A 27,867-nucleotide genomic window follows, 5' to 3' on the forward strand; every position below is an offset into this window, starting at 1 on the left:
CAGGTCCTTGGATGACAGACATATAATTTATCATCAGGTAGATATTCGAAGCTTATCCTGTCTGGTTATGATGAGACTCAAGTTGTGCTTTGCTAATATTGTTTTAAGTAACCCAAAGTCACATTTATGCCACACTGGAAAATAATGTCAGTAATAAAGAATATTAAGGCAAATAATAAAGATGTACCATGCTGTAGTGCATGACCCCTGGATTTGGAATTATGCAAGATCTTTTACTCAAATAAAACAAAAATAATTGAATCTCATTTAATTTTAGTTTTCTCACCTGTAAAATGAAACTAGAGAAAATAATCTTCAAGCTCCCTCCTACAAAAAAATTTTTAATTTTGAAAGTACAAAGTAAAACACATTACATTTTTTCCTAGCTGTGCTCTTGCTGTCCTTGATTAAAATAATTTGTTAAGAATTTGAAATTGAAATTTATTGTCTCTCTGGACACTGAGTCAGATTCAGAAATTCATTATTGTCATATTGTCACATGACTTGTGGGTGTGGGTCCATTTGCTTATTACTGAGCATCACCTTGTTCTGTTTTCTACTATGGTTAAGTCCTCACAATTATCCATAGAAGAATTACATGAATTGCAATTTATCAATGACATTTTTTTGAAGTTTACTGAAATCATCTCCTTAGTTACTCAGTTGCTGATATCCTTTCTTGTTTTAATTTAGTAAGTAGATTATTGTAATGTTTACAGAAGCAAGTTGTTTTTAAACTTTATTTTGATGGAAACTAATTTGGTTAATTCCTTTGTTTCTTAACAACATAACTCTCAATATTTTGAATATAACGTGAAGAAAGCTACAGGAAAGTGAAGTGCTTAATCACATTCCCTGTCCCAAAGAAGATCTGAGAAAAGGTAATGTTGCTTTGTATCAGTATAGGAGTTCAAGTTGCCTTATTCACACCATAGAGTGGGTTTCTAGTAGTTAAGTAGGGGGACTAAATTTTTAAAATTTCAAGTCAGATCTTTACAGTGTTGGGTTTGTTTGTTTGTTTTTCAGGTAAATTCTTGGGACATAGAGTTTACCCATATTCAAATGTAAGTATAAGATCACATTCTAAATTTTTAACACATTCTAAATCTTTAATACTTTCAATGCATTATTCAACTTAAGGCTTTTCCTCCTCTTTTCTGTTGTAATTAATTGAAAATTGTACTTAGTAAGTATTATATTATATCTTGGTGACTAAGAGAAAATTCTCACTACAAAATATTATTTCCCAGTGGCTCCATTTGGACACAACAATAGATTATAACAAACCACAGGTATAAATAAAACTAACTACATACCTTTCCTACTTTAATCACCACATTTCCATTTGTTGCACCATGTAATTATAAGTTAAGAAACCAATAATTATGAAGAATAATAAAAACAGCTGACAGTATTATAGGAGTTTACCCCCTCTGAATTAAGAAAAGCCTTGAGAAGCTAAGTTCAGATGATTCTTGACTGCGCAATACAGATGACCCAATGGCTTTCTACAATCATAACCACAATTCAGGAAGAGAAACTACAAGTATGTTTTGATAACAAAACAGAAGAGCAAATTCCTTAGTCATGCTTCACTCCTTTCACTTCCCAGAATAAGATAACTATATCAGCATTCAGTGTCTATAAAAAATAGCCAAAAGTGTTTTAAGTTATAACTACGTTTTGCTAGAAGCCCTACTATAGAGGGAATTCCTGCTTCATTTCAACTAAATATTGTGGACTTCAGATTTTTTTTAATCTATAAAATGAGATTTGGTGATTCTATTTATTGTTATTGCTTAAGTGATTAATAATGCATCCTACCAGCCTGCCTTCGATGGCTTCCCTCAAGATTTGAAAATTACTACTATATACACATACTATATACACACATATATAGGATGAAATGTGTATTGATTTATCTATCTATTGATCTATTTACTTACTTATTTAATTATATCTCTCTTTTCTTCTCAACCTCTTCCCCTCCACTTTGCATTGCTCCAGCATTACATATTTTTTGTGAGATTAAAAAATGCAAAGGAAATGGCTTAGAAGCTCTCACAGCAGACAGCTCTGGGAACAGAGCCACCATTCAAAAAAACAAAACCCAAATAGCTTGTCAACGGCATCCCACACTTCTCAGCTGTAGCCACACCTGCAGACCACTTGTTACTCTTGCCCAAACACCAAGGCAGCCACTACCTTGGCACAATTAACTGTGAATGTTCCCTTCCTATCTTTGTTGGGAAGTTGTTGCTGAGTATGTGAGGAGATTGAGAGCTTCATCTCTGTACGGATGATACTAGAGAGCTTGTCCAGGGACTGTGTGCCCAAGGAATTGCATATCTGTCATGCCTTTGGGGCCAAGATTAGTGGCTAGGGATATGCTACCTTGGTGCCCACTTCCATCCCCTAGCTTCTTTCCCCTCACTGTTGTTTCCCCTTCTCTGACCTCAGTTTCCTTTTCTGTAAAAAGAGGGATTATAAGACTTGCACTATCCACCTCATAGGATCAAATGAAGATCAAATGAAATAATAGAAATAAATCACATTATAAGCTATAAAGCACTATATAGATGTTGTTTATTGCTGCTGATGTCATTTTTGTGTGTATGATAATTAACCCAAGACCACTCTTGTGTTGTGAATTATGTATGTTGCCCTCTGGGCTAGGGGAATCATGGTACCTTGGGCTTAAACTCCAGATATTTGGGTTTGGTTGTCAATTCTGATAAACTGTGTCATCTGTGGCAATTTACTTAACCTGACTAACCCAGGGGTGCTGATGAGATCAGTAAGTGAGAGATTATGAAGAGAACCCAGGACAGAATCTTGAGGGATATCCGCAGTCAATATGAAATGGATGAGATCTAGCAAAAAAAAGGACTAAGATGGAACAGTCAGGCAGGTGGGGAGGGGGCGGGGAAGAAGAGAGACAGGGAGATGGAGAGAGAGAAGAGGGGTAAAAACATTTATATTGTGCTTAATGATTTACAAAATAGTTTACTTTCAAAAAAGCTATGACACAGGTAGTGCATTTATATCCCTCCATTTTACAAATGACAAAATTAAGGTTAGTCACTATCATTCTTCAAATTAAGAGTAGGGGTACACGCAGAAATGAGCTTTGGTCTGGCCTAGCATCCACAGTAGTAATGCTTAAAAGGTTGTTGTTCAGGTAAAGGGGGAAGTACAGCTGCTGGGGAGACTAGGGTCTACCAATGGGAAAGTAGAAACCCAAAGCATGAAAAGCTGAGTGCTCTGGAGACAGCTCATATTGGCTTGGGAGAGCTGATTGATAAATTTTCAGTGTGATCATTTACACACTGGAAATCAGGAACCACTTCAAATCAGGGCTTTATTGTTTTATTGATTTTAATAAAATGATAGATAAAATGTTGATATGCAGACAAATTAAAAGTGTGTCATACATACATTGTTTTTCAGAGAGCTAGTTATTAAATATTTACCAGGACACTCTTTGTCTCAAACCTTCCTGGAGGAACATCATTTTCCTAAAGGGGGATGAGGTAGAGGTGGTGTTTTCATTTTCATTTTCATTCAGTTATCTCTTCTAAATAGTCTATCTCTTTTCTGTTAGCTTTAGTCTTATTCCTGTTCTTCACCTTATTCTTCATTCTCTTTACATATGTTCAAACCTTCCATTGCTCACCTAATACAACTACATGAATATCTTGACACCCAAACTTTTTATGCCTTTTATTGATGATTTGATGCCTAGGTCACATTTCTTCTATACTCATCACAAGACATTTCTTCTAGTACTGAAGCTTCTCAAATTTTCTCATTCATTTCCCAAGAGCTCTTCTTCCCTCTTTTTCATCTTATATCACTTCTATATCAGATGAAGAAGTAGCCCTTCTCCCTGCCAAGAACAAGCCTTCTACATACATCCTTGATCTCACCATTTCTAGTTTTCTCTAGTATCTTACTCTCTTTAAGTTTAAATTTCTCCTTATCTACTAGCTCCTTCCTTGCTGCTTATAAGTAGTACCATATCTTCATCAATCCTAAAAGCAAACAACAAAAAAACTAACTCACTTGATCCAACCATTTCCATTAGTTCTCATCGTGTATTTCTTCTTTCTTTCTCTAGTAAAATCCCTAAAAAGAGCTCCTGCTTCCTCTCTCACTTTCTTCTTAATTCTCTGCACACTTCTAAAATCATACTTTAACTGAAACTGCCATCTCTGATCTTACTAGTGATATCTTCATTGCCAAATCCAATAATCCTTTCTCAACCCTCATCCTTCTCGACCTATTTGAAGCATCTGACATGCTCATATCTTTCAGAGTATCCTGGATATTCTCACCTCTATGAATTTTCATGGCGCTGCTTTATCTTGGATATCTTCTTAACTGTCTCATCCCTCCTAAGACTCCTTTGCTAAATCTTTGTTCATGTCACACCTACTAACTCAGTGTATTACCCAAGATTCTATTTCAGGTCCTTTTATCTTCTCCCTTTATACTCTCACACTTATATAGGTTCAATTATCATCTCATTTAGATGATTCCTAGATCTATATATCCAGTCCTAATCTCTCCTGAGGTTCAGTGTTGAGATCTGCTTCTTAGACATTTTGAACTGGATGTCCCATAGGCATCTCAAACTCAATATAAAAATTTCTTTCTTCAAAAGAAACTCATACTTCCCTAAACTGCTCCCACTTCTGAATTCCCCTACTGTTTTCGAGGATACCACTAACCCAGAGTGACCCAGGTCCACAACTTTGGTGTAATCTTCAACCCATCTCTCTCTTACTTACCCCACATATCTAAAGTTGTCAAGTCTTTTTTTTTTCATTTTTCAAATGCTTTATTAACTTCTGATTTACATCATTCATTTCCACCAGATTTTAAGTTACAAATTTTCTCCCCGTTTTTCCCCTACCCACTGTCCCAAAATAGCAGTTCCACAGGATATCCCCTCCTCCAACCTGCTCTCTCCCATATCTTCTCCCATACCCCCTTCGACTTTTCCAGTAGGGCATGGTGGATCTCTATGCCCCAGTGCCTGTATATCTTCTTTCCCAATTACATGTAAAAGAGTATTAATAATATATATATATATATAATTTTAAATATTTGATTTTAAAACTTTGAATTCCAGATTCATTCCCTTCCCCCCTTGTCACCTACCCTTAGTAGGAAGATAAGCAGTTCAGTATAAGTTGTACATGTGTAGCTAATGCAAAACATTAACATAGTAGATATATTGTAAAAGACTGACTTTATTTCCCTCCCTACTCCCCACCTCCCACTTGTTCTATTCTCTACTTTGATCCTGTCCCTTTTCAAAAGTGAGTGCTTCCAACTTCCCTCCCCACCAGCTTGCCCTCCCTTCCATTATTCCCCTTCTCATTCCCTTCCTCCCTACTCTCCTGGAGGGTGAGATACCCTATTTAGTGTGTATTTCATTCCCTCCTCGAGCCAAATTCAATGAGAATAAGGCTGACCCATTCCCTTTTGCCTTCCTATTCTTCTCCTCCATTTAACCATTATCCCTTGCACCTTCTAAATGAGATAGTTTACCCCATTCTGTCTCTCTCCATCTCCTCTCATTATATTCCTCTCTCACCTCTTAATTTCAAATTTTAAGTATCATCCCTTCCTATTAAATTGGACGTGTGCCCTCTATCTATGTATACCTATAAACATATATACACATATTCACATATGTATTCATAAGCCTGTATATCCTCCTATATAGCCATATCTATATATGTATTTCTATTCCCTTCAACTATTTTCATACTGAGAAAAGTTTCATCAGTTACAATTATAATTTTTCCATGTAGGAATGTTGATGATTCAACTTTAATAAGTGGCTTCTGATTTCTTTTCCCCGTTTACCTTCTCAAGCTTCTCTTGCTTCTTGTGTCTCAATGTTAAATTTTCTATTCAACTCTGTTTTTTTCATCAAGAATGCTTGAAAGTCCTCTATTCCACTGAATGACCATATTTTCCCCTGAAACATGATACTCAGTTTTGCTGGGTAGGTGATTCTTGGTTTTAATCCCAGCTCCTTTGACCTCTGGAATATCATATTCCAGGCCCTTCGATCCCTCAGTGTAGAAACTGCCAGATCCTGTGTTATCCTGATTGTGTTTCCACAATATTCAAATTGTTGATTCCTGGCTGCTTGTAATATTCTCTCCTTGATCTGGGAATTCTGGAACCTGGCTATAATATTCCTAGGAGTTTTCTTTTTGGGATCTTTTTCAGGAGGTGATCGGTGGATTCTTTCAACCTCTATTTTGCCCTCTGGTTCTAAAACATCAGGGCAATTTTCTTTGAGAATTTCTTGGAGGATGATTTCTAGGTTCTTTCTTTGATCATGACTTTCAGGTAGTCCAATAATTTTAAAATTATCTCTCCTGGATCTATTTTCCAGGTCAGTGGTTTTTCCCATGAGATATTTCACATTGCCTTCTATCCTTTCATTTGTTTGGATCTGTTTAACATCATCTTGATTTCTCTTAATGGCACTAGCTTCCCTTTGGTCCATTCTAAATCTGAGGGAATGATTCTCCTCAGTGAGCTTTTGAGATTCTTTTCCCATCTGGCAAATTCAACTTTTTAAGTCATTCCTCTCCTCATTGCCTTTTTGAGCTTCTTTTGCAAATTGAGTTAGTTTGTTTTCTAAGGTTTGATTTTCCTCAGTCAGGTTGTTGACTCTCACTTTGTAATTTTCTTGCATCGTTTTCATTTCTCTTCCCAATTTTTCTTCCACTTCTCCTATCTGCTTCTTAAGGTCTTCTATGGCCTGTAACCAGCTCATATTTTCCTTTGAAGCTTTTGGTGCAGGAGTTCTGATTTCACTGTCTTCCTCCTGTTCCATGCTTTGATCCTTTTTGTCCCCAAAATAGGAGTCTAATGTTGGATTGCTTTGCTTGGTTTGCTTCCTTTGCCTGGTCATGTCACCCCTCAGTCACTTGACCCCTCGGCTTTTTACCACAGTAGGATTCTGCCACCAGATAGGGGAGCTTCCATCCCAAATACTGGGGTTTTCTCAGCTGCTGGAGGTATTAGTTGGGTGCCCTCTCTGAGGCCTCCACAGGCTCTGGCAAGCTGGTCACACACCCCAGGACCTCCACCCTAGACTGCAATACAGATCTAAGCAGGTTAAGCAAGAGTGATTACCCCTCAGACTGGTCACTTGGTCCCCCTACGCTCTGTAGGCCAGGAGCTGAAATTGCCACGTGGTGCCAGCTGAGCCAAGGTGTCTCAGTGGCTTCTTGCCCTGGGGGCAAAAGCCAAGGTTCTCCCTGCTACTGGTCCCAAAGTCCACACTGCGCTGACCTCTCACTTTGTCCTTTGCATCTATGTGTTGATAAATCTGGAAAGGGCCACAGCTGCTGCTGATCTAGAGTCCCTCCTGCCGGCAGCTGGTCAGGCCCGCCCTGGGGCTAAAACCTCTGGCTCATGTGGGCCTGGGCTCGGCTCCCAGATCACTGTGCTGGCCAATTCCTACCAGCCTGCCGGGCTATCCTCAGTGGGAAATTAGCTTCTCTGTGTCATTTTATGGGTTCTGCAGCTTCAAAGTTTGCTCAGAGTCCCCTTTTACATGAATTGCGGAAGAGGGAAGCCAGAGCCCCACGGAAGTCCTGCTTCTACTCTACCATTTTGACTCCGCCCCCCAGTTGTCAAGTCTTATAATTTCTTTCTCCATAGCACCTCTGAAATGTATTTCTTTTTTTGTATCCACACCACCACCACCCTAGTTCAGACCCTCATCACCTCTCACCTGGAATATTATAATAGTCATCTAATTGATCTCCCATTCCAATCTTCCACTCAGATGTCAAAATGACTTTTCCAAAGTGTAGGTTGAAACTCATTACTATTACCTCCAAGATTAAATATAAAGTCCCTTGTTTAACATTTAAAGTTCTTCAAAACCTGACCCATTCCTATCTTCCCAATGTTCTTATGCTTTACCTTCTTCGATGCACTCTATAATCCAGCTACATTGGTTTACACATAGTACAAAATTCTCTTGTACCTTTGCACTGGCTGTCCCCTATACTTGGAATGCTCTTTCTCTCTCTCTCCTTAAACTAGCCTCTTAGTTACCTTATGTCCTTTATGAGATAGCTGAAATCCTATCTTTTGCAAGAGGTTTTTTTTTCATTCACTCTATGCTAATGACATACTTTCTGACATTACTTTCCATCTACTCTTTATGTATCTTGCAAGTGCCTAGTTATTTCCATGTTCTTCCCCTCCCTTGAGGAGTTCTTTGAAGGTAGAAACTATTTTTGCTTTTCTTTATATACCTAGTTTTTACCACTTTTATTGTAAATAGTAAGCACTTAAATGTTTATTGACTGACTGACTTAGATGCTAATTATGAAGACTAACATTAGCATCAGGTTATCAAGAATAACTTCTTAAACTAGAAAGCTGTCAAATATACTGTGGGGAGGTTATCTCCCCAGAAGTGATCTTAGGATTTGTGATGAAACAGCTAATAATTAATTATATTATACATCATATACATTACATATAATATATAATTATATTAACAAAAATATTGAAAGCGAATGACAAAGTTCATAGCAATATAATCCAAAACACATCACAGAGGAACTCCAAGTGATCATAAAAGCCTAGAGAAGTAGTCTTCAAACTTTTTGGTCTCAGGACACCTTTACACATGTTAAAATTTTGAGGACCCACACCAAAGAGCTTTTGTTTATGTGGATTATATTTATCAATGTTTATCATATTAGAAATTAAAATGTATTATTTAATTTTATCCTTATAGTAATGCTGAGAGGGAAGTTCTATTATTCCCATTTTATAGATGTGGGAATTGAAGTACATGGGGTTAAGTGAATTATCTAGTGTCACAAACCGAGATTATATTACCTTTCTCATTGTTTTCCTTTGTGGTCTTATATAATTCTTAGGAACATGGAAAACCCTAAGGGAAAAAGTTGGCAAGAAAGGTTAGGAGAAGAACATCAACCTGCCACTTAGAAGGCCACAGTTCTGAACCTTGACCTTCACTTCTATAAAAAAAAATAATCAAGAAAGATTTAGCAGAGCCAGACATTTGATTTTAATGTCAGTGATTCTTACTTGTTCTGCTCACACAAAGGGTTGATTTAATGCATTTCTTTCTTTACCAAAGAACAGAGGAAGAACTTACTGAATGAGTCTATGAAAGTAATGATGCATTGCACACCAGCCATAAAAGTATACCGTCTCACTCCCCATTCCCTAACTTCTTACTGAACTAAATTTATCCTGAGTGCCAGAATTCCAAGTCATAAGTCTGATAATCAGTTACTAGTCTGGGATGGCAATCTGGCAGTCATGCCTTGCTTTAAATATACACAGAACCTACAACATAAACACAAACATTATTATGGAAATAACATCCTGTTACAGTTCTACTAAGACAAGAAACTCCTCCTCAGTAATGTGCACAAGAAAGATTATTTCCTCTCTCTCTTTTCCTTCCCTTTTCCTAGATTCCTATAGAATTCAGTGAAGAGTAAGGATTTTTTCATATATGGCTAGAATTTGAGGGTCTCTTTCCTAGACCATCAGTCCTTATCCTTTATATTTGTGAATTATCACAACTATATCATATCATTTTTGCATCATATCTAAATTTCTAGTTTCAGCACATTCATTAATTTTTTTCCTTTAAGACAACAAATGTAGTTATAAAAAATTACTCATGAAATAAATGGGGGGAAAATGGCTTGTGGTATATAAAAACTGAAACTTCCACTGCTGTGCATTCCTAATAAACATGTAGTAAATTAAAATTTGCATTAAAAACCAAATGTTATAATACATGAAATTAGCTACACAAAAAAGTACTACTTAGAAGATTAGAAACAGCTGGTATCATGAATATATATGCAGTAGACACAATACAAAATAGTGCTATTGCTTTATATGCCTAAGTACCTTTGCTTAATGGTGTTTTAACTTCTCACTAAAAGCAAAAAAAAAAAAGCCAAGGCAAGTAAACAAAAAACACTTTTACCTGAGTAAAATCATAATTGTTCAAATATTAGTTTCAATTATATAAATTTAATGTCTAGGTGTTCAGTAAAAATTTTCAAAGGAGTTGTCCCACTTTAGGCCACTATATTTCCACTTCTACCCTCTCTGTATATTCTGGAAAATGTGCTGCCTTCTTTTGTAGCCCCCCATCCCAATTTGCAGAAGTTGCTTAGGTGACTATACCTATAATGACTGAATGTGAGCCTTTACTCACACAGAGCTTAATTCTCATCCTCCCACATCCAACTTCAACCCTCTTAAATCATTGAGAGATGCATGCACACATCTATGATCATGATGTTTTTAATAGAGATAAGCTCATAATCACAGCATAGCAAAACCTGTAAAAATAAAACCCACTAGCAAACAACTGTGTCCTGAACTGACATACCTGTTTATACTCTGATGCTATGGATAGTCTTTTTCAGGCTTGTTGCTTACTAAAGCCAGAAAAATTAGCATGACTATGTGGACAAATATACATTGTTTCCCTAGAGGGTAAATAAAATGAACTTCTTAAAATTGCACTATTGATAGCGAGTTAGAATGGACATAATTAGCCCACCTTGCAGGGAAAAAAGAGTACTATGTTATATTTAAAAGTTTCTTGAGAAAAAGAAACATTATACAAATATGTAAATATTTGTTCCGTCATAAAATGTTTGTGTCTTATTGATCCTTGTTGGTTTACTCAGGCAGAAATATTTTGTTTAAATCTAAGCTAGTTAAATCCATTCGCATTGACTATTTCAAATAGCTCCTGTTTCTTTTCTCACCACTAGAAATTTTATTCTTTGTGTCTTCAGAATTTATTCCTGAGAGGTTCCCATCCTTCCTGGGCTGACTTCTCTGGTAGAATATTAGTCCATTTTTTCTGTATTATTTGTGCCATAAGGCACAAAACTATCCCCAACCACCTCCATCTTCTGTTCTTTCATCCTCATTCTCCTCAACTTTACCCTATGATCTACTCCAACCCTGTCCATCCTTTACACTGTTCCCTATGAAATTCATGTTCCATAGTGAACTAAATTCCTTTCATCCTGAAATTCTTGATCTCACAAACTTTCCAACTACTAGCCCTCACTGAGACTTAGCTTCCCACTGATAACACCATATGCTTAGCCATTCTCAGGGCTAGACTAGTTCACCCACCCTGACCAAAATGGTCTTGGAGTGAAACTCATAATACTTTTTGTTCATCACCTTCTCTTCCAGACTCTCCCCTTACCACCATCACTCAGTAATCTTTACCCCTTTGAAGTTTACAATACCAAAATTTTTCAACCAATCAAGATTAGGGTGGTTATTGTATAATGAATATTCTCCCAGGTCATTCTTTCTCCTTTCTCAAGGAGTTCAATACCTGGCTCACCATTTTTCTCTCCTTTCCAACTCCTGCCCTTGTGCCAGTGGATATCAGCTCCCACAATTTTTTATCCTCCCATCTACTCAATAAAACTATTTGAATAATATGGCCCATTCTTTTCTTACCTCAGTCACACATAGGGACGGCCACATATTATATCTTATCATTATCCATGTGTTTCACTTTCCCAATTAAAAACTCTGTATGCCTCTATCTGACAAAAAACCTTCTACCATTCCATCTCTTCCCTATGTCTCTTATATGTTAATAATGGGTATTTGATATCATTCCTTTAAAATATTGGCTACAGGAGGTGGAATCAAGATGGCTGAATAGAAGCAGGAAAACTCCCTGTACTCGCCCATAACCACTTCAAATTCCATATAAAAATTATTCTAAACAAACTTTAGAGCTATAGAACCCACAAAGTGACAGAGTGAAACCTCCCACTGAAGGCAGCCTGACAGGTGGACAGGAAGGGTCTATCACAGAGCATTGGGAGCAGAGCCCAGCCCTGAACGAGCCCAAGGTTTTAGCCTCAGGGTGGCCCCAACCCTGGAGTTGACTTCAGGAGAGTGAATCACCAGCAGCTGTGACGGTTCCCAGATCTATAAACCCATAAATGCCAAAGACAAAGTGAGAGGACAGTGGACTTAGGGAACAGGGGGTCTGGGAGTGCAGTCTGGCATCTGCCTCTGGAGGGAGAAGTGGCTGAGTCACGACAGCTGCCACCCTGTGGCTGCTTCAGACCTCCTGGCCTGCAGATTGTAGGGGGACCAAGAGATCAGTCTGAGGGGTAATCACTCTTGCTTTAACCTGCTTGGATCTGGATAACTGTCTAGGGTAGAGGTCCTGGGGTGTGTGACCAGGTACCAGACAGAGCAGGTGGAGGCTTCAGAGAGGGCACCCAACTAATGGCTCCAACAGTTGTGAAAACCCCAGTGATTTGGGACAAAGCTCTCCTCTCTAAAAGCAGAGTTCTACTGTGGCAAAAAGCTCAAAAGTCAAGTAATTGAGTGGCAACATGAGCAAGCAAAGGAAGCAAAGCAAGCACAGAAGTCAAACCTTAGATTCCCTTTCTGGGGACAAAAAGGATCAAAGCATGAAATAGGAGGAAGACAATGAAGTTGGAACTCCTGTACTAAAAGCTTCCAAGAAAAATATGAACTGGTTACAGGCCATAGAGGAGCTTACGAAGGATTTTGAAAACCAAATAAGAGAAGAGGAGGAAAAATTGGGAAGAGAAACAAGAATGATGCAAGAAAATCATGAAAAGAAGTCAACAACCTAACTGAAGAAAATAACACCTTAAAAAATACACTAACTCAAGTGACAAAAGAGGCTCAAAAAGTCAATGAGGAGAAGAATGCCTTAAAAAGCTGAATTTTCCAGATGGAAAAAGAATCTCAAAAGCTCACTGAAAAGAATCATTCCTTCAGAATTAGATGGGAGAAAATGGAAGCTAGTGACTTTATGAGAAATCAAGATACTATTAAACAGATCCAAAGAAATAAGAAATAGAAGGCAATGTGAAATATCTCATTGGAAAAACCACTGACCTGGAATATAGACCCAGGAGAGATAATTTAAAAATTATTGGACTACCTGAAAGCCATGATCAAAAAAAGAACCTAGAAATCATACTTCAAGAAATTCTCAAGGAAAATTGCCCTGATGTTTTAGAACCAGAGTGCAAAATAGAGGTTAAAAGAATCCACCAAATGCCTCTTGAAAAATATCCCAAAAAGAAAACTCCTAGGAATATTATAACCAGGTTCCAGAGTTCCCAGATCAAGGAGAAAACACTACAGGAAGCCAAGAGAAACAATTTGAATGCTGTGGAAACACAATCAGAATAACACAGGATCTTGCAGTTTCTAACTGAGGGATCAAAGGGCTTGGAATATGATATTATGGAGATCAAAGGAGCTGGGATTAAAACCAAGAATCACCTACCCAGCAAAACTGAGCATCATGTTTCAGGGGAAAATATAGTCATTCAACGAAATAGAGGACTTTCAAGCATTCTTGATGAAAAAAACAGAGTTGAATAGAAAATTTGACATTCAGATACAAGAAACAAGAGAAGCATGAGAAGGTAAACAGGGAAAAGAAATCATAAGGAACTTATCAAAGTTGAACTATTTATATTCCTACATGGAAAAACAATAATTGTAGCTTATGAAACTTTTCTCAGTATGAGAATAGTTGAAGGGAATATAAATAAATATATATGTATACATACATATATATGTCTATATAGGAGGGTATATGGGTATATGAATACATATGTGAGTGTGTGCATATATGTGTTCAGGTATATATAGACAGAGGCCACAGGACCAATTGAATAGGAAGGGATGATACTTAAAAGGTGAAATTGAGAGGTGAGAGAGTAATATAATGAGAGGAGATGGGGAGAGACAGAATGGGTAAATTATCTCATATAGAAGAGGCAAGGGAACACTGTTACAATTGAGGGGAAGAACAGAAAGGCAAAAGGGAATGGGTTAACCTTATTTTCATTGAATTTGTCTTAGGGAGAGAATGACATACACACTAAATAGGGTATCTCACCCTACAGGAGAGTAGGGGGGAAGGGGATGAGAAGGGGGATGAAGGAGGGGAGGGCAGGTTGGGGGGAGGGAAGTTAGAAGCACACACTTTTGCAAAAGGACAGGGTCAAAGTAGAGAATAGAACAAGTTGGGGGCAAGATAGGATGGAGGGAAATATAGTCAGTCTTTCACAATATATCCACTATGGAAATGTTTTGCATACCTACACATGTACAACCTATATTGAATTGCCTATCTTCCCAGTAAGGGTAGGTGATGAGGGAGGAAGGGAAAGAATCTGGAATTCAAAATTTTAAAATCAAATGTTTAAAAAATTTATTATCATTATTTCTTTTTACATGCAGCTGGGAAATAAGATATATAGGCACTGGGTATAGAGATCCACCTTGCCCTACTAGAAAGTTACAGAGGGATGGGGGACGATACAGGAGAGAGCAGATTGGGGGAGGGGGCTCAGGGTGGTGGGTGGAGGAATAACGGGGAGAAAATTTGTAACTCAAAATCTTGTGGAAATGCATCATGTAAACTAAAAATAAACAGAAAATTTAATATTAAAATATTGGCTACAATTTAGTAAAGAGTTCAAAGTTTTCTGAAGTCTGGAATTTCTGGGGTTTCTGTTTCAATAGATCTTAATATCAGTGTATTTAGTTTCTATTCGGTTTTCAAAAACAAATAAGTTCTATTAAAATCATTTTCTTATTTACAAAAGCTACATTATTTATCATCAAGATCTCCAGTCATTGATTCCTCAGTACTTCATCTTAAAACCCTTTAACATAATCCCCCTTCTCACCTGTCTCCCAGTCTGTCAAAATGAGGTGGCCTTTCTCCTTTCCAAGACCAACCCCTCTACATGTTGTTCCCTTTATCCCATTTTCTCTTATCTTTTTTTACTGAATTCAACCTCAACCATATTGCTTTCTCTAATATCCAACCTCTCCCTTTCTACTGGTTCCTCTCTATAGTGTTCAAACACACTTAAGTTACCCTTCTATACTTAAAAAAAATTTTCACTAATCCTGCCACTCCCTCAAGTTATTGTCCTATATTTCTCCTACCTTTCTCTACAAAATCCTAGAAAAGCCTGTTTATATCCGCTGTCTCTACTTCCTTTCCTCTCACTCACTCCTTAACCCTATGAAATCTGGCCTCTGACCATAGCCCTCAAATGAGTATTCTCTAAAGTCACTAATGGTCCCTTAATTGCCAAATTTAATTATCTTTTATCAGTCATCTTTAAAGACCATCAGTTGGAGGGGCAGCTAGATGGTGCAGTGAGTAAGAGCACCAGCCCAGAGTGGGGAGGACCTGGGATCGGTTCAGATACTTAACACCCACACAAAATAACTGGCCATGTAACCTTGGGCAAGTTACTTAACCCCAATTGCTTTAAAAAGAAAAAAAAGACCATCAGTTGGATTTAAAACTGTTGCCCACCCTCTCCTGGCTATTCTTTTGTCTCTGATCTTTGACACTGTTCTCTAGCTTCTTCTCCTACCTGTCTAGCTGCTCTATCTCTGACTCTTTTACTGTTTCATTATTCATTTCACCCCCTAATTCTTGGTATTCCCCAATAATTTATCCTAGGCTCCTTGTTTTTTCTCTCTACATTCTCTCCTGGTGATCTCAGTAGTTTCTTGTATTTAATTATCTATGCATCTGGCTCATATAGCCAGCCCCAGTCTCTCCTGAGTTTTAATCCTTAAGTACCAGTTAGCTATTGGACATGTCAAACTGGGTGTCCTAAAGAAACCTGAAACTTCATGTATCCAAAGGAGAAGTCACTAACTTCCATCCACCCAAACCACCTCCCTTCCAAACTTCTCTTTCTATCAAAAGTGGATTTTTTTTTTCCCATTCTTACAATCTCCCAGGTTCATAAACTTGGCATTACCCTTGACTCCTCACTCTTCTTCATCCCACATATCTAATCACTTGCCACAACATCTCTCACATCTGACCTACCTTAGTTCTGGCCCTTATCATCTTTCGCCTAGATTACTGCAACAACCTTCTGATTGTTATTCCTGTTTCAAGTTTCTCCCCATTCCAATTCATCCTACTCACTACTGCCAAAGTGATTTTCTTTGAACACAGATATGACCACACCATTACTCAGTAAAACTTCAGTGGCTCTAGGATAAAACATATACTCTTCTGGGGTGGCTAGGTGGCAAAGTGAATAGAGCGACAGCCCTGGAGTCAGGAGGGCCTGAGTTCAAATCCGGCCAGACACTTGACATACTTACTAGCCGTTTGACTTTGAGCAAGTCACTTAAACCCAACTGCCCTCCAAAAAGCTACATATATATATATACTCTTCTGTTTAGCTTTTAAAGCTAAACCTTCATGGTACATTACTCTACCTCTACCATTCTGCAATCCAGTCACACTAGCCTTCTCTCTATTTGTCCCACATGGTCCTCCAGCTCTTACTTCTGCATTTTAACAATGGCTGTCCCCTATGCTTGGGATAAACTCCCTTTTACCTTTTTCTCAAAGAATCCCCTCTTCCTTCTAGATATGACTCAAGCATTAACTACATAAAAAAGCCTTCCCTGATACCTTCCATGGCTGATGCCCTCTATCTGAAACTACTTTGTATTTATTCTTTTTATATTTATTCTGTATATGCTTACATGTGTCGTATGTGACTTGTCTCCCCCATTAGAATTTAAGCTTCTTCCAAATAGTTTTTGTTTCATTCATTGTATTTGTATCCTCGGTGTTTGGATACACGATGGATGGTGCTTGATGCATCATTTAGTCGTGTTTAAGTCTGTGACTCCATTATCAAGTTTTCTTGGCAAAGATACTGGATGGCCATTTCCTTCTCCAAGGTGACACATAGTAGTAAGTGCTTAATAAATACTTTTCAATTGAACAATTCATAAATGTTCCTGTAGCTTCCATCCTACTTGCTAGTTCCTCCCATTATACAATTTCTCCTTATTAATTTCTCTACTTTTTGAAGGATGAACTTTCAGTAAAGCAAGTCAATGCATTACTAATGACTCTACTTTTGGATATAGCAAATGTCCAGATAATTTAAGTCTCATATTACTATATAGTGTCTCTGGGACAGGCTTCTCAGGTTTCCTAAATATCTCATCTATTTCTTATTTCTTTCCCAGTGGTCAGTGATATGCTTTGATTACAAAATGGCTTCGGTTTCTCCCTCCACTGATCTTTATCCAAATACTCTTCACCATATTCCTCCTTGTTTCTTAATTTCTTCACATGAGTTTACCTTCTTGGTATACAAGGCTACCTGACTCCCAACCCCATTCCCTTTAAACTATCTTGTTTCTTATCAATAAGGTAAATCCATGTGAACCATATCCCAATCATCAGTTACATCCCTCTAAGTCTCACTGAGAATTTGTGGTCAAACCAGTCTTCTTGAATTAGGATTTTAAGTTTTGCTTATTTGTTCCCTAAACTTTGGGGATTTCTGCATAAATATTTAAAGCTATTGATTTCACTACTAGATTCTCTTGGAATGTTTCCTTTGAACTTCAAAGTGTCTCGACTTTGTTCATCCTTGCTATTTTTCAGAGTATATCTACCTTGATGGATGTACATAGGCAATTCCTCCCTCATACTTTTTAGTTTAAAGCTTCTTGATTAAGAGATCCTAGGATCAAAGTATAATAGCACTGGACAGGACCTCAAAGGTCAGCTAGTACAACTCCCTCATTTATAGATGAGAAATATGAGGCCAGGTAGGTGAAGTGAATTCAGGCTCACACAGGTAGATTATATTTACTAGAAATCTTGAAACTACTTTCTTAGCACCTTTTGTTAAGAGAATTTCATCGCTGCCTAGGAGTCTGTGATTCCTTAATTTTAAGCCATGGTTTAGAGATCTAAATTCCATTCTCAGATACTATCTTCTTAGCTAGCTAGTCACTTCTAGAATCAATTTTTCTTTCCTTACTTCCTCAAGTAGCTAGGATACACTGACTTTATCACATATAGGACAATAAAGTTCCTCTATGAGTGGCACTATCAGGAGTGGCATAGGATAGCATTCACACTACCCTCAGCATGGCACTAATTTAGATTTCTTTATAACCCCTGTGTCAGAGATAACCATAATACAAAGAGTCAAGTATATTGCTCTTCATTTGAACTCTTCCTAAGTCTAGGAAGCATGCTCATACACAGGGCTTTTTTGGACATCCTTGTATAGACTGCTGCTAATTACCCCATTTGCATTCACCCATGTACCAAAAAAGAAACAAAATGAAGGTAAAAAAAGGTAAACAGGCAAAACTGCAACAGTCCAAAGTCCTACAATGTCCCACAGTGAACATTCTCCAATGTCACTTACAGTTCCTAGGAAGGATCCAGTTCAAGGGGTCAGCCATATGAAGTGGATCCCTTTAATCTTTTCACTCCCATGTGACAGTAAGCTAGTCCCAAAGATCACCCACATGGCCCATTGGAAGCAAGAAGCTAATATCTTGGCATGCTTCTTGGAGGAAACAGCACTACACGTACAGCCTTTAGCTATAGACCACTGTGGCTGTGCCATTGAAAACTACCTCCTGCTATAACCAGAATCTCTATTAATATATCTGCTTCAATAATGTCTATAACACATTATTTATTGGCATAAATCCTATATTTGGTACAATATGTCTAGTGCTAAATCTCTCCATGGATTACTGTTTGGTCCACATCTACTGGAAGCATATAACTATAGACACTTGATGTTCATCTCCTGGCCAAATGAAATCTCTATTTCAGTACCCACAGCTCTGCATAGGAAATACTTAGCATTCATAGAAAGGGTTAGCATATCTCTACCACATTTCAACTTTTATTCTGTGATAGGAAAGGAGTATTTTCTTATTTTTAAGGGAAGGAGTAACTATTTACATTTATGACCATGGACAAATCATTTAATGTCTCTATGCCTCAATTTTCTCATCTGCAAAATGTGGGGATTGGACTGCTAGATGATCTTTAAGGTTCATTCCAATTCAAAACATTATGATCCTTTGTCACACCTGACTGCAGTCCCATTATCTCAGTATATATGCATCATACTCAAATCCCAGGAGTCCCAGGAACAATTTCATTGTGACTTAGGAGCATAAATTTCAGATCTCAATGGTGAAGGGCCTTGAGTCCATGCTATATCAGTATTGATTAAAGGAGCATGGGGGCATTTAATCTGTTGAACAGAAGACTCAAGGAGAAATGATAGATAGCTTCAAGTATTTAAAGGTCCATCATGTGGAAAAAGGATTAGACTTGTTTTGTTAGGCCAAAGTGTACAGAACTAGGAACAATGCATAGAAGGCACAAAAGAGTGAATTTAAGTTTGACATTAGGAAAAACTACTTAAGGTTTATATCTGTCCCAAAATGGAATGGACTTCCATGAGAGGTGGTGGGTTCCTCATTACTCAAGATATTCAAACAAGGCTGGATGGCCACTTCTCAGGTATAATATAGTTGGGAAGCCTTTCAGATATGGATTGAACTACATGGTCACTGAGATCCCTTCCAAATCTCCAAATCTGAACATATAATTTAGTTTTGTAAGATATCTTACAAGTTATTTAGACCTACACCCCCTACACACACACACACACACACACACACACACACACACACACTTTATACATGAGGAAATTACTACTACTGAAACCTTTCGGTAGAGTGACTGACTAATGTGTCACCAAAACCTTCATGTTCTCTCAACTCTTTAAACTGAGAATAGCAAGTCAGCCCAACTGTTCTCTCAGTAGGAACTTTGGAACACATAAGCAGATTATCAAGGGCTATCAATGTCATGGATCTAAAGTGGGTACTATGGGTCCATACCTGCTGAAACTACATTGTAATTCCATTGTAATTCCAAAATGCATGCCTTGATAGTCTTATTCATTCTGCTAGCTGTGAGCATTATGAATGTCAATGTTCAGAAATCCTATACCAGAAAGCTAATTTGGTACACGCTAAAATAATAGAGTTGAACTAAAAATACCAAAACTCAAACTAAACTAAAAATTAGTAATCATCAAAATTTTATTTACCATTGGTTTAAAAATAGGAAAATCAATAAAAGCAGCAGATTAAATACATAATATATGGAAGAAAATAAACATAGCTACATATTGTTAAATAACCCCAAATGGGGTTAAGACCCATTACTTGACAGAAAACTGCTAGGAAAAACTAGAAAGCAATCTAGCAGAAATTAAATTTAGACCAACATCTCATACTACATGCCACAATAATGTACTCCAACTGCATGCATGGCCTAAATATAAAAATTCATTATCATAAAACAAATTAGAGGCATAGGGAAGGACATTTCTTTTGCAACTATGATAAAGGAAGAATCTTTGATCAAGCAAGAGGAAGAAAAGATCACAGAAGATAAAATGGATGGTTTTTATTACACAAATTACAAAATTGAAAAGTTTCAGCATAAAAATCACTGAAGATACAATTAGGTGAAAAACAGTTAATTAGGAAAGTCTTTCCAGAATATTTATGTGATAGAGGTCTTATAGTCAAGATATAAAGGAAATGGATTAAAATACCTAATAAGAGACATTTCTTAATATATGAAATGTTAAAGTATATGAGCAGGTTATTTTCAAAGAAAGAAGTTCAAACTACCAACAATCATTTGAAAATGCTCCCAATCACTAATAAGAATTTGAGTGCAAATTAAAACAACTCTGAGGCTTCACTTCATATGCATTATATTGGCAAAGATGACAAAAAAAAAAAGAAAAATTAAAATTGTTAAGAGGGACTGTAGAAGAACAGGCACCCTAATATAATATTGATGAAGCTGAGAACCAATCCAGCAATCTGGAAACTATACTGAAAAAGGCACTAAAATTTGATCCAATAATACCAGTTCTAGGTGCATGCCCCAAGGGATCAAAGAAAAGAAGGATTCATGTGCACAAAAGTATTTATAATAGCACTTTTGCTATAGCAAAGAACTGGAAATAAAGGTGGCGAAAATCAACAGGAAAATGGTTGATCAAATTCTGGTATATGAATGTAATGAAATATTTTTATATGACGAAAGATAACAAAAGAAATCGTTTCAGAGAAAATATGGGAAGATTTGACTTACAGCAAAGGAGTAGAACCAGGAAAACAATTTATATAATGACTACAATGTTGTATATAAAAATAATTGAGAAGCAATTAAGAACTCTGACCAAAGCAATGACTCCAGAGGACTGGTACTGAATCATGCTTTCCACCTCCTGAGGTGGGAAGGTGATAAACTTGAGATAGAGAATGAGATATACACTTCTGGACATAGCCAATATGTTGATTTATTTTGTTTGACCATGCTTCTTTACAAGAGAGAGTTAAGGTGTTTTTTTTTTTTTCCATTGGAAGAAAGATTTGGGGAATAAAAGATAGAAGAACTTGTGATAATGATTCCTCAAAAAAGAAGAAAATAAGGAAAAAATGTATTACTGACAAATTTTAATACACAGAAGAGAGCAAAAAGAAGTTTCAAAGACAATTTAGAAAAGCAAGACATCTTTTAATTTATTATAAGAAAACAAGTTGCATGTGATAGGTATTTGAAATATGATATGCAATCCTCTATTTCTGTTCTTTGTATATGAAAATGTTTGTTGTTGTTTGTCAAGTCTAAACTAACACTAAAAAGTATTTTAAAATGTCCAGTTACTTTTGAAAACACATTTCAGTCACTTTTACAGGACAACTGCTAGCAAAAAATAGTTTTTTCGAAGGGGGGAAAACATGATACAATGGAAAGAACACTAGATTTGGAGTCAGAGCATCTGGGTTCAAATCATGTCTTTGATGCTGCTTGACATTGGGCAAGTCAGTTAACCTCTCTAAGAGTCAGTTTCCTCATTTGTAAAATGAGGGTGTAGGATTATACAGCTTCTAAGGCCCCTTCCAGCTATAGATCTAGGATTCTATGAAAATTATCGCTAGACTATCTGAAATTCTGAATTAAAATGCCAGGAAGCCCAGGAAACTTCAGGTATCCTTTGTCAATTTGAAGGAAAAGAAATATTCCATCTTTTGGGGGAAGCTAATTACATAACGATGACTCCTGAGAAAGTCACTCCAGACCAAGGATCTAGCTTTGAACTTTGTCTTTTTAATCTTCACAACTTCCCAGTTTTGGGAAGATGAGGGGATGGGGGAGGCTGGCGCAAAGGCCCAGACACCTGGGCACCCAGAGGCCCTGACGAGCCCTGATCAATGTGGTGGCAAATTGACCCACCAACCACAAGGGACACTGCCAGGCCTTTCACTGCAGGGCTGGGACTGGACAGAGCAGGGTAAGAGTCAAATTCAGGGCCCCTGGCAGTGGCAGCTACTCCTGGGACTATCAGCCCACAGCCTGGAAATTTAAAAAGCCCCTATCTGGACTTCCAGGGACCAGGAGGGCAGAGTGAACCCCGGCTGCTCCAATCCCCCCCTCTGACTCTTAAAACATAGTAATTATTGCCCCAAAGCAAAACTTTAAACAGTAAAGACTTGCGAACCCTAGAGGAAGGGCATGGTGAGGGCCCTGCCTCAAAATGGGTAAAAAGCAGACTACAAAGACAAAGACTCTGGAGTCCTACTATAGTGAGTGGGAGGAACTAAATTCAGAGGGAGACAGTGTTGACTCCACACCCACAGCTGAAGCCTCAACAGGGAAATGATCTCAAGCACAGAAAGCATTCTTAGATGAGCTCAAAAAGAACTTTCAAAACCAAATTAGAGAGATAGAAGATAAAATGAATAATTTTTTTAAATCAAAATTGCAAAATTAGAAAAACATTACAATGAAGAAAACACCTCCTTAAAAAGAAAAATGTGTGATATGGAAAAGGAGCTTCAAAAACTAACTGAGGAAAATAATTTGCTAAAAACTAGAATTAACCAAATTGAAGCGAATAACTCTATGAGGAACCAAGAATCAGTCAAACAAAACATCAAGAATGAAAAATTAGAAAAAGAGGTAAAATATGTCAATGGAAAAATAACTGACCTGGAAAATAGATCCAAGAGAGACAATCTAAGAATCACAGGCCTACCAGAAAATCATGATGAAAAAATGAGCCTGGATAACATCTCCCAAGAGCTCATCAAGGAAAACTTCCCTGAGATACTAGAACCAGAGGGTAAAATAGAAATCGAGAGAATCCTTAATCACCTCCTAAAAGAGATCCTAAATTGAAAAGTCCATGAAATGTTGTGGCCAAACTCCAGAAGTATCAGGTACAGGATAAAATACTACAAGCAGCCAGAAGGAAACAATTCAAATATCTCGGAACCACAGTGAGGATGGCACAGGATATGGCAGCTTCTACAGTGAAAGATAGGAGGAACTGGAATATGATTTTTTGCAAGGCAAAGGAACTCGGGTTACAACTAAGGATCACCTATACAGCGAAACTGAACCTATTCTTCCAGGCAAGGAGATGGTCATTCAATGATATAATATATTTCCAGACCTTCCTGATGAAAAAGCCAGAGCTCAATGGAAAATTCAACCTCCAATTATGAGACACAAGAGAGACATAGAAAGAAATGAGGAGCAGATGGACTTCATATTTACCTGGAGAGGCTTATATGAATTGATGCTGAGTGAGAAGAGCAGAACCAGGAGAAATTTGTATACAATTACAGACACATGTATATGTGATGGTCAACTTTGATAGACTGGACTCTTCTCAGCAATGCAGGGTTATAAGTCAACTCCAAAAGACTCATGATGGAGAGAGATGTCTACATTCAGAGAAAAAACTAGAAAGAACAGTTTGAATCCAGACTGAAGCAAACTACCTGCTCTTTTTCTTCATCTTGTTTGGGTTTGTTTCCTGTTTCTCATTGTTCATTCCATCTGATACAATCCTTCTTTATAGCCTGACTAATGTCTAATGTGAAAGTCAATTAATTTGGCTTAGAAATGGAATGACATACACACTAAACAGGGTATCTCACCCTCCAGGAGAGTAGGGGGGAAGGGGATGAGAGGGGGATGATGGAAGGGACGGCAGGCTGGGGGGAGGGAAGTTGGAAGCACCCACCTTTGAAAAGAGACAGGATCAAAGTAGAGAATAGAACAAATGGGGGGTGGGATAGGATGGAGGGAAATATAGTCAGTCTTTCACAATATATCCACTATGGAAATGTTTTGCATAGCTATATATGTACAACCTATATTGAATTGCTTATCTTCCCTGTAAGGGTGGGTGACAAGGGAGATAGGGAAAGAATCTGGAATTCAAAGGTTTAAAATCAAATGTTTAAAAAATATATGCATATATATATTATTATCATTATTATTATTGTTATTTTACATGTAACTGGGAAATAAGATATACAGGCACTGGGGCATAGAGATCCACTGCACCCTACTGGAAAGTTGGAGGGAGGATGGGGGAAGATATGGGAGAGAGAAGATTGGGGGAGGGGATATTCAGTGGGATTGCTGTTTTGGGGTGGTGGGTAGGGGGCAAATGGGGAGAAAATTTGTAACTAAAAATCCTGTGGAAAATAAATTATGTAAACTAAAAAATAAAATATATATTAAAATCACTAAAAAAAAAAACTTCCCAGTTTTTACATTGCTCTCTGGAGATAATTTATTGGATATAGAATTCTGAAGAAACCTTCTACCTCACTTTGGAGTTCTTTTGTGGGAATTCCATTCCAGTTCACGATCTTTTGGGTGTCGCAAGCTCTTTGAGATACCACCAGTCACTTTGATAATTTCTTTAGTCACATTCCCCTAGCACTGCATGTCATTCCGAAGTGGAAGACCTGATTAAAATATTTGTTCATCATAGTTCTTAGTATAAAATGAAATTACCCACACTTAAAATCCTATGAATATGTTTTGCCCAGTTAAAACTCCTGAATTTTGCACACTGTTTGACTTTTAAATTGTTTTTTATCTCATTTATAAATGTTCTTATATATATTTTGCTTTTTGGAGGGCAATTTGGGTTAAGTGACTTGCCCAAGGTCACATGGCTAGTTTTTGTGTTAGTGTGTGAGGCTGTATTTGAACTCAGGTCCTCCTGACTCCAGGGCTTGTGCTCTATTCACTGTGCCACCTAGCTGTCCTTTTAAATATTTTTTGAAGTTTCATTTGGTCATTTCAGATTTTAGTATATTTTATATCTCAAATTCCTGATCCCTCTCAATTTGAGGCAGAAGCTAGAAGACTAGAGGGTCTCATTAAACAAACTACCTGGTTTCAATGATTTTAACAACATATTGTATAAAGTGCATTCAAGAATCTCTATAGCTCATTTCTTAGTCTCAGAATTAGATAAGCTTTATAACAGACTGATTTCTATTATTATAGTATGTTGATTTGTTAGCATATATGATATATAGAAACTATTACAGTAACTCAGAATCACAGAATATTAGAGCTTAAAGGGCTCAGTTACTATCACTGGGATATCTAGTCCAAAGCCCCCATTTTACAGATGAGAAAACTGAAGTCCAAACCATTCAAAGGAGTTCCAGGGAATCATAGAAATTTAGAGTTGGAAGAAATCTCAGTTATAAGCAAGTCAAACCTAGAACTGAAAAAGAATGTTCATCACAATTGTTCTGATTAGTTTGCTTAAAATCCTCCAATTTGACAATTCTACTACCTTCTGAGGTAACCCGGTCCACTTTTGCATAGCTTTGTAAGGGAGCTTTTGCTGACAAAAAGCCTAAATTTGCATCATTGTCACTTCTTCCAGTTGTACCTGGTTATACTATTGGAGTCCAAACAGGAAAAGACTAAGTAAACATTGTGAGGTCCTTTTTGGCTCTAAAACTAATATCATATGATTCAACAACACTAAATGTAATCCCTCTTCCACATGACAGTGCTTCAAATACTTAATGATCACTATCATGTACCCCCATTCATTTTCCATTTTGAAAATCAGAAACATTCATCCTTTTCCAGTCTTGAGTACCTCTCTTGTTTTCCATAACTGTTCAGTATCACAGTAGTTTGACAATCATATTTGTCTTTCAGGATCTGCATATTTACTTTATCTGGACCAGGTGACTTGAATTTATCAAAGGCAACGTTACTTTCCTAGTCTTTCTTTCCTCATCTTGGGTATCAACTTCTATGTAACCACTGTTCTGTCATTTTCAGTGTAAAAGATCACTGTCCTTGACCTTTACAAGGGAGTATAAAGCAGAATAAGAATCGAGTAGTTTTGTTATTTCTGCTGATAGTTATCATCCTTCCTACCCCAAGAAATGGTCCCATACCTTTTTGGTCTTCCTCTTTCCTTTAATATAACCAAAAAACACAAACAAAGACCTTTTGTTTGTCCTTAGTCGTCTTCTCCAAGCTCAACTCATTCTGAGTTTTGAGATTTCTGATACTATTTTTCAGGACAAGGATGTGTTCTTATATTTTCTCTTTAAGCTGCCCTAGTTTTCTCTCCTCTGTATATTTTTTAAAATTATAAACAGGCTTTGGGCATGCACATCAGCCTTTATTTTTCCTCATGAATTCACTGGATTTTTCCTTTTTTGGTTTTTATTTCATAAGCTAATTATTTGTATTTGGAAAAATAATCATATTGAAATAGCAACTCCTGGTCAGATTACCTTTTTGTGGACTTTTGGGTCATATTTGCTTACTTTACAAACAAAAAGATAACTCAAAATGCATCACAAAATGGACAAGATTAAATAACAAGTCTCTTTGTGAAATGGTTAGTGATTTTTTTTTAATGGCTGTCTTGCTCACAGTCTATCTTATTTTATTACATTATTACAACATGCCTGGTGATAGCTTCCAAACCTAAAGTCCTGCTTTTAAAACTTAGTGGTTGGTAATCACATTAAATTTGAAACAAGTATTTTTCATTTGTATATGTGGATGGTGGTGAGATTAAAAAAAAAAAGAAATGGTAACCTGTCATGCCAAAAACCAAACCATGGGTATGTATTGGTTCTCTAATTATTACCAAGGACTTCCCATGTGTCTTTGTGGTCTCCAGTGTATTGGTTAAATGAGAAGATTAAATGAGTTTGCTTTGACTTTGCTGCTCAGCATGCTTTTATTTGCCCATCTTTCTGTCTTTTATAGAAAATTCCAAAGGAGTTGATGGATTTGAATAAAATTTGATATGCTAAAAAAGGTAAGAAGACAGAAAATATGTTTGATATGCAATACAGTTTCCCAACTTGAAGAAAAATAGTGCTTGATAAAATTTTATATTGGTCTTTTAAAGCTTTTAATTAAATCTGGCACATTAGGAAAAGTTATAGAACCATGCAATTACAATGAGTAAAGTGGATGGTTCATAACCACAAGTTATCCTTTTTCTTATTGTTTACTTTTCCCAACCTGGTTATTGTATTTGAAAAAATAAACCTGGCCCAATGTATGAATTTACTATGTATCCTTGGGTCACATTTACTGAATTTACCAATAAAAATAACTAGCTACTCATATATTGCATGTGCATAGAAGAGGTAGATTGTATCCTATTGCATGTTCCATATTGTGAGCACAGTTGCTGTAACAGAAATGTAAATTTATGTTGTTGCCATCTTTCTAAGATTGTATTGTGTAAGATCTTCCCTGCTCCTAGGTTAACTGCACCTGAAGCCCGTGGTGGGAGGCTTGTTTTTCAGGAGATACTTTGTGATTGGCCAGTGGGTCAAGAGGCTTGTTACATTCTCTGAGGCAGGAGAAGGCTATATAATCCCTGATGTGAGGCGTTGTTTTGGGGCCCACTTTGAGAAGTGTTGTGTGATTTGACCAGATGAGAATTTGGGCAGCTGTTGAGAGCCCCCTGGCTTTGAAAAACCCAGATGTTGATGCTTCCCTCTCTGGTAACTGACTAGGTA

The 27,867-nt window shown here is 37.2% G+C and overlaps 1 long non-coding RNA gene across 1 annotated transcript; it reads left to right on the forward strand.

Moving 5' to 3' along the window:
• The first annotated feature begins 564 nt into the window (after nt 1–564).
• LOC138143335 (uncharacterized) lies at nt 565–27,388 on the forward strand. The gene is made up of 3 exons (XR_011163679.1): nt 565–881; nt 1,027–1,064; nt 27,101–27,388. It is a non-coding gene; the product is annotated as an uncharacterized lncRNA (long non-coding RNA).
• The last annotated feature ends 479 nt before the right edge of the window (nt 27,389–27,867 follow it).

This window comes from Petaurus breviceps, unplaced genomic scaffold (assembly GCF_028583685.1).
Source record: "Petaurus breviceps papuanus isolate PSGF00001 unplaced genomic scaffold, PetGlider_PUasm1.0 90638, whole genome shotgun sequence".
Taxonomy (NCBI): domain Eukaryota; kingdom Metazoa; phylum Chordata; class Mammalia; order Diprotodontia; family Petauridae; genus Petaurus; species Petaurus breviceps.